This window comes from Petaurus breviceps, unplaced genomic scaffold, assembly GCF_028583685.1.
Source record: "Petaurus breviceps papuanus isolate PSGF00001 unplaced genomic scaffold, PetGlider_PUasm1.0 188, whole genome shotgun sequence".
In the NCBI taxonomy this organism is placed as follows: Eukaryota; Metazoa; Chordata; class Mammalia; order Diprotodontia; family Petauridae; genus Petaurus; species Petaurus breviceps.
Window position 1 is genome coordinate 32050847 of NW_027185804.1, and position 8822 is coordinate 32059668.

At 38.3% G+C, this 8822-nt stretch overlaps 1 pseudogene; it reads left to right on the forward strand.

Annotated features, from left to right (window-relative positions):
* Positions 1-7697: 7697 nt before the first annotated feature.
* Positions 7698-8244, forward strand: LOC138163435 (small ribosomal subunit protein eS24 pseudogene; annotated as a pseudogene).
* The last annotated feature ends 578 nt before the right edge of the window (positions 8245-8822 follow it).

Consider the following 8822-nt stretch of genomic DNA (forward strand, 5'->3'; position numbering starts at 1 on the left):
TTATGTGCATGCAATTGGGAAAAATAATTCCTAATTATTGTTTTAATTTCCTCTTCATTGGAGGTAGATTCACCCTTTTCATTTTTGATACTCATAATTTGGTTATCTTCTTTCTTTTTTTATCTTATTGACTAAGGGTCTATCAATTTTGTTGGTTTTTTCATAAAACCAGCTCTTGGTTTTATTTACTAATTTAATAGTTTTCTTAATTTCAATTTTATTAATCTCTCCTTTGGTTTTCAATATTTCTAATTTAGTATTTAATTGGGAATTTTGAATTTGTTCTTTTTCTAGGTTTTTGAATGGTGTTCCCAATTCCTTGAGCTCCCTTTTCTCTAATTTAATCACGTATGTACTCAGGGATATAAAACCTCCCCTAAGAACTGCCTTTAATGTATCCCACAAATTTTGGTATGTTGTCTCATTATTATCATTCTCTTGAATGAAATTAGTGATTGTTTCTGTAATTTCTTGTTTGACCTACTCATTCCTTAGTATTAAATTGTTTAATTTCCAATTAGTTTTTAGTCTCTCTTCCCTGGCCCTTTATTGCATATAATTTTTGTTGCACCATGATCTGAGAAGGATGCATTTAATATTTCTGCCTTACTGCATAGACTTGTGAGGTTTTAATGCCCTAGAACATGGTCAATTTTTGAGTATGTGCCATGAACCGCTGAGAAGAAAGTATATTCCTTTTTATCCCCGTTCAGTTTTCTCCAGAGATCTATCATACCTATCCTCTCTAAAATCCTGTTCACCTCCTTAACTTCTTTCTTGTTTATTTTGAGGTTGGATTTATCAAGTTCAGAGAGGGGGAGATTAAGGTCTCCCACTAGTATAGTTTTGCTATCTATTTCTTCCTCTAATTCCTTTACCTTCTCCTCTAGGAATTTGGATGCTACACCACTTGGTGCATATATGTTAAGTAATGATATTGCTTCATTCTCGATGGTGCCTTTTAACAGGATATAGTTTCCTTCCTTATCTCTTTTAATTAGGTAAATTTTTGCTTTTGCTTTATCTGAGATAAGGATTGCTACCCCTGCTTTTTTTTTTACTTTAGCTGAGGCATGATATATTTTACTCCAACCTTTTAACTTTACTCTATGTGTATCCCTATGTTTCAGATGTGTTTCTTTTACACAGCATATTGTAGGATTATGATTTCTAATCCATTCTGCTATCCATCTCCGTTTTATGGGAGAGTTCATTCCATTCACATTTACAGTTATGATTGTTATCTGTTTCTTTTCCTCCATCCTATTCCCGCCCCTGTTAATGTTCATATTTTCCCTCCCTTCTCCTTTCCCCCTTAATAGTTTTCCTTTTGACCACCGCCTCCCTCAGTGTTCCCTTATCAGCCCCCCTCCCTTTTCCTCCCCTTTTCCCTTACTTCTTCCCTCCCTACAAACCACTCCCACCCCCCTTTCGTAACCCTTTCCCCCTCCTACTGCCTGTAGGATATTTTTATACTTAATGAAGTATGTTATTTCTTCTGTGCACCAAGAGTGACAGGAACAAATCTCATGTGAAGCTCTTCTCCCTCCCCTCTTTCCCTCTAAAATTATACTTTTTGCATTTCTTCTCCATTGAGTCCTATGCTTAACTGGTTGTTAATCCCTCTTTGTACCAGAACCAATGAGGGAAAAGCTCATATGCTTCCCAACTCCCTCCCTTTTTTTCCTCTGCTATACAGTTTTTATGCCTCTATGTGTGGCATAATTTACCCTTTTCCACTTCATCCATTCCCCATATGCTTCCCAACTCCCTCCCTTTTTTTCCTCTGCTATACAGTTTTTACGCCTCTATGTGTGGCATAATTTATCCTTTTCCACTTCATCCATTCCCTTTCTTCCATTGCAGTCCCTCTGTAGCCCTTAATAAGATTTTTTTAATCATCATTTTTGTGTATTTTATACTCATACCCTCTACTTGTCTATAACCAGTTTGCTCTTATCAAATAACAGGGTGTGTGTGTGTTCTCCTTGTTTACCTTTCTAAGTCACTGTTGCATCTCGTAATTGGAGGTTGAATTTTCCATTGAGTTCTGGCTTTTTTATCAAGAAGGTCTGGAACTCTGTTATATCATTGAATGACCATCTCTTTGCCTGGAAGAATATGCTCAGTCTCGCTGGGTATGTGATCCTTGGTTGTAATCTGAGCTCTTTTGCCTTCCGGAAAATTGTATTCCACTGCCTCCGATCTTTCAGTGTAGAGGCTGCCAAATCTTGTGCGATCCTCACTGTGGACCCTCGATATTTGAATTGTTTCTTTCTGGCCACTTGAAGTATTTTTCTCTTTTATCTGGTACTTCTGGAGTTTGGCCACAACATTTTCAGGACTTTTCAGTTTGGGATCTCTTTCAGCAGGTATCCAGTGGATTATCTTGATTTCTATTTTACCCTCAGATTCTAGTATCTCAGGGCAGTTTTCCTTAAGGAGCTCTTGGAGAATGTTGTCCAGGCTCATTTTTTCATCATAATTTTCTGGTAGGCCTATGATTCTAGATCATCTCTCCTGGATCTGTTTTCCAGGTCAGTTATTTTTTCTTTGAGGTATTTTACCTCTTTTTCTAATTTTTCATTCTTGTTGTTTTGCTTGACTAATTCTTGGTTCCTCATAGAGTTATTTGTTTCCATTTGGTTAATTCTAGGCTTTAGCAAATCATTTTCTTTGGTTAATTTTTGGAGCTCCTTTTCCATATCATACACTTTTTTTTAGAGAGATGTTGTCCTCATTATAATGTTTTTCTAATTCTGCTATTTTGGTTTTTAGAGAATTATACATTTTGTCTTCTATCTCTCTCATTTTGTTTTCAAAGTTCCTTTTGATCTCATCTAGGAGAGCCTTCTGTGCTTGGGACCCATTCCCTGTTGAAGTTTCAGCTTTGGGTATGGAGTCCACATTGTCTCCCTCTGAGTTTGGTTCCTCCCTCTGAGGATAGTATGACTCCAGAGTCTTTGTCTTTGTAGTCTACTTTCTACCCATTTTGCCACAGGGTCCTAGCCACGCCCTCTCTCTAGGATCCCAAGCCTTTACTGTAGAGGGTTTTGCCCTGGGGCAAGAGTTACTATGTTTTCAGGGTCAGAAGGGGGGTTTGGAGCAAGTGAGGTTTACTCTGTCATCCTGGACTTTGGAGGTCCTGAAAGGGGCTTTTTTTTTTTTAATTTCTGGGCTATGAAGTGGTAGCCCCAGGAGTGTTTGCTGTCCAGGACTGGGGCCCCTATATTTGCTTCTTACCATGCTCTTTCCAGTCCCAGCCCTTTGGTGATAGGCCTGGTAGTGGACCTTGTGGTTGGTGGGAAGACTTGCCCTCTGAGTTGATCAGGCCCCTTCCCAGCCTGCCCCTGCCGCGCCACACCTTCTGGGCCTGCCCCTGCCCCTAAGTCTGCCGACTGGGCCACATCTTCCCGGCCGCACCTCATCTTCCCGGCCTGCCCCCGTGTCTGCCCCTGCCCCGGTGTCTGCCTCTGCTGGCCATGCCTTCCGGACCTGCCCCTGCGCCTGCTGTGCTGTGCCTTCCGGGCCTGCCCCTGCCCCGCCAAGCCTTCCTGGCCTGCCTCTGCACCTGCCGCCCGCTGCACCTTCCCAGACTGCCCCTTTGCCTGCCGGCCACGCCCCTTGATTTCTGCATTGTTTTTTTTTTTTAAATAAGGAGGTTGAAATATACCATCTATCATGTCTTCCTACTCTAAATCCTATGCTATTATCATTTCTTCAATTTACATTAAGGACTTAAAACTAGAAAATGCACTCATGGAGTCAAAATGGTGTGATACAAAGAGCATTGGCTTTCTAATCAGAAGATCTGGCTTAAAAGAGCTGCCTCTTCTTCTCATTACCTGTGTGGTGTTGGACAAGTCACTTATCTCTATGGGCCTCAGTGTCCTCATTTTATAAATGAAGGGGGTGGATCGAATGGCTACTGAAGTTTCTACTTTCTAAATCCAGAGCTATGTTACTGCAAATTCAAGGACAATATGTAGATCATCCTCTTCTTCACTAATATTCATTCTGTCTGACTTACTGAAGTTCAAAGCACACAGTTATTAGGGTTGTCTTGGTCTTTGAAGAGCGTTTTAGAATATTTAAATATATTTTTGAAATTGTACAATATTGTGTTGTTGTTGTTTTATTTTGGCAGGGGAGAGGAACAGAGGTCAAACATTTGTTATTTCTTGTTTTCATCTTCCCCAAAATTAAAAACTGGTGTTGCTAGTCATGGTATTTAAATAAATTACATTTAAAGCTTTCATGAAGACCCCTGGGATCTGGAGCTTTTAGGAACCTTAGCTATCTAGTCTAGTCATGTTATTTAAGTCTCACCACTCACACATACACTACCCTACCCCAATTCTGCATACCTATAGGCTAGGCTATTGGAAGAGCCTCCTGATGGCTCTCCCTGCCTTGAGTTTGCCCCTACTCCCATCTAGCCTCCAAACAAGTGCTGAAACGATACTCCAAAAGCACATTTCTGACCATGCCACCACATTCCATAAACTCCAGTGACTCCTTGTCACTTCTAGGGCCAAGAACTGATGATTCAAAGAAATACAGAAAAAAAAAAAAACCCAGTACATCTGTGTGTGTGTGTGTCTCTCTCTCTCTCCATACACATACATACATAATACATAAACATATATATCTAATGCATATACATATATTTATCTTTTTTCATATATTATATACCATATTATATACACTATATAATAATTCTGTGCCTTTATTGTGATATAATGTAATATATATTATTATATGATTCTATATAGATATGCATATACATATATGTGTATGTGTGTGTATCCTTCAAGGATTTCCTATTCTAATTGAGAATATACATAACACATAAATAAATAACCACATACATTGTGTATATATATATGTATATATATATATAAATACAGATAAACACAAAAGAGAAGACAATCTTTAAAGGTAAAGGGAATGTCAGCCAAGAATGTTCTCACAGCTTGGAAAACCCTCCTTCAGAAAGTGAATGGTGATATTACAGCTGATTTGTGGAAGAAGTCTGGGGATTAAGAAATCCCTGGTGGCTTTGGAAAGGACAATTTTAGTACAGAGATGAGGTGCGGAGTCTGATAACAGATGATTTAGAAGAAAGAAGAAAGGAAGCAGAGGCACTCTGTGTAGACAACTTTTTAAATGGGTCTTGGGAAAAAGGGAAAGGGAAATACAGGATAATAATTAGCTGTAGGAGTAAGATGCATCATGTGAGTGGTGTGTGTGTATGTGTGTGTTTGTATTAAAGGATAAAGTAAATATGGGCATGTTTGTACAATATAGTGAAGTACTCAGTAAATAGAGAGTGAAAATAAGGAAAAAATAAAATAATCATGGAGGCAATTTATTGAAGAAGACAAGAAGGGATGGTGTCAATGGAACAACATAGAAAGATTAGCTTTGGCAGTGAAAAGAATCACCACTTCTGCTTCACTGGAAGGAACAGACACATCAATAAACTCACAGTACAAATCACTGGAAAGAGCACTTACTCTCAAGTCAAGGGATCTGGATTCAAATCCAGAAGGATGTAGACCACCTGTTTGACTTAAGCAAGTTTCTATCTGCCTGAGCCTCAGTTCCCTCAAAGGTAAAATTAAGGAACTATAGTATATGGCCTCTAAAGTCTCTTCAAGGCATCAAAATGAATTCTTTTCTATCTTGTTTCCTGGCACAGTCGAGCAAACATCTTCAAGCCAAAGATCGTACTCTCTGGTCATGTGCCCTTTTTTTCATTAGCTCAATTTGAGACGTGTTCCACATGAGGCCACAATCACATCTCTGATTTAATTATAGTTTCCTATTCTGATCACAGTCTGGAGAAACAATTTGCTTTCAGGGAATCCCCCACTGCAGAGATAAATAGTGTATGCTCTATGCCTGGCCTGAGAATTGGAGGATTGCGATGCATATTCTAGACGTACTTTCCCAGCCTCCTCCCCACTATGTGAAGCCTCCATACTATGCAGTTACCACATTTATCATTTATATTCCATATATATATATATATATATATATATATATATCACACTGAATAATTTAGAGAGCTGGATACACTCACTACAAGGGGTTGCGATGTTCTCATTTGATCTACTTTGGTAAAATTATTTTCTGCTGGGAAATTTACTGCAACGATGTGGCCTGTAAATATTTAATAGTATTAGAGACATCAGAGTCTATTTTTCTTTGAAGAGTACTTAATTATATCAATTCCAAATGATGAGAGACTGAAGCTAGTATTTTTGGAATCTGGTTTAACAGGGGGAGGGGAGCTCCTACAAAGACATATGGTTCCCCTCCCAATTAACTGTGGCAATTGAGCAAAATCTCATTAATTCAGATTTCAAAAATTAAATGGCAGGGCTAATTTAGCTGGAAGAAGCTGCTGATATAGTCTTGCAGTCTGTATGAAGACAGAGTTTGCTTACCTGAATGAAAATAAAACAAATAAGGTTGCCCAAAGAAATATCACCTCCTACCACACACACACACACACACACACACACACACACTCCCCTTTTAAAACTTCCAAGGGCCCTCTATTGCCTTTAGGAGACAACAGAGTTCATACTGTACTTAGGCATTTTTAGATGCAAGATTCAACACAAGTCACTTTCTCATTCTCACTCCCTCAGTCTCATCTTCAAAATGTGAGGGGTGGACTTGGTGGTCTTGAAGGTGCCTTCCATCTATAAACCCTATTGAATGAACTCCTTTGCATGGAATTTATGACCCTCCCAAATTTTATCTCACCTAATTTCCCAACCAAATTCTTAAGACTTTTTTTTGTCTTTGTTAATTTGTTTGTTTACTTTAAGTTTACAGAATTCCATTCCACAAGCCCTTGAGTTTCAAATTTTCTCCACCTTTCTACCCCCTACCCCTACCCGCCCATGGCAGCATGCAATCAAGTATAGGATCTGCAAATACTTTCACATTAGACATTAGTCAGTTTATAAAGAAGGATTGAAATGGCTAGAATGAACAATGGGAAAGAGGAAACAAAACCAAACAAGAAAAAGAAAGAGAGCAGGTAGCTTGCTTCAATCTGCATTCAAACTCTGTTCTTTCTAGGTTTTTTCTCTGAATGTAGACATCTCTCTTCATAATGAGTCTTTTGGAGTTGTCTTATAACTCTACATTGCAGAGAAGAGTCCAGTCTATCAAAGCTGGTTGTCACACATATGTTGTGTCTGGAATTGTATGCAAATTTCTTCTGGTTCTGCTCTTCTGACTCAGTATCCATTCATATGAGACTCTCCAGGTAAATATGAAGTCTATTTGTTCCTCATTTCTTATACTACAATAGTATTCCATTACATTCATATACCACAATTTGTTTATCCATTTCCCAATTGATGGGCATCCCCTTAACTTCCAATTCTTTGCCACCTCAAAAAGAGCTACTATAAATATTTTTGTATATATGGATCTTCCTCCCAATTCTATGATGTCTTTGAGATACAACACAAGAAATGGTATTGCTGCGTCAAAGGGTATGAAATTATTTATAATCCTTTGGGCATAGTTCCACGTTGCTCTCCAGAATGGCTGAATCAGTTCACAACTCCACAAGCAATGTATTAGTGTTCCAATTTTTCTACATCCTCTCCAGCATTTGTCATTTTTCTGTTTTGTCATCTTAGCCAATCTGACCAGTGAGATGTGGTACCTCAGAATTGTTTTGATTTGCCTTTCCCTCTCCTACTGCTCAAGGAGCCGGCCACCACCATGAATGACACTGTAACCATCAGAACCAGGAAGTTCATGACAAACAGACTTCTTCAGCGTAAACAGATGGTTATAGATGTCCTTCATCCTGGAAAGGCCACAGTGCCTAAGACTGAAATTCGAGAAAAACTAGCCAAGATGTACAAGACAACCCCAGATGTCATTTTTGTCTTTGGATTCAGAACCCATTTTGGTGGTGGCAAAACAACAGGCTTTGGCATGATTTATGATTCCCTTGAATATGCAAAGAAAAATGAATCAAAGCACAGACTTGCAAGGCATGGCCTGTATGAGAAGAAAAAGACATCAAGAAAGCAGCGAAAGGAACGCAAGAACAGGATGAAGAAAGTCAGGGGTACTGCAAAGGCAAATGTCGGTGCTGGCAAAAAAGAAGGAATAAATGGCACTATGGATTATGTTTATTTGTGAAGATAATTTTTCATCTGACCATGAATAAACTTATGTAAAACTTCAAAAAAAAAAGAATTGTTTTGATTTGCATTTCTCTAATTAATATTGATTTAGAGCAATTTTTCATATGCTTATAGATATCTTTCATTTCTTCCTCTGAAAACCGCCTTTCATATCCTTTGACCATTTATCAACTGGGGAATGATTTGTGTTCTTATAGATTTGACTCCATTCCCTTTATATTTTAGAAATGAGGCCTTTATCAGAGACATTGGTTATAAAAATTCTGTCCCAGTTTTCTACTACCCTCTTAATCTTGGTTACATTGGCTTTATTTGTACAGAATCTTTTCAATTTAATGTAATCAAAATTATCCATTTTGCATTTTATAATGCTCTCTAATTCTTATATGGTCATAAAGTCTTCCCCCTCTCCATAAATCTGACAGGTAAAATATTCCTTGCTTTTCCAGATTGCTTACAGTATCAGCCTTTATACCTAGATCATGCACCCATTTAGACTTGATTTTGGTATATGGTTTTAGATAATGGTCTACGCCCAGTTTCTGCCATACTATATCGCAGTTTTTCCAGCAGTTTTTGTCAAATAATGAGTTCTTATCTCCAAAACTGGGGTCTTTGGGTTTGTCAAAC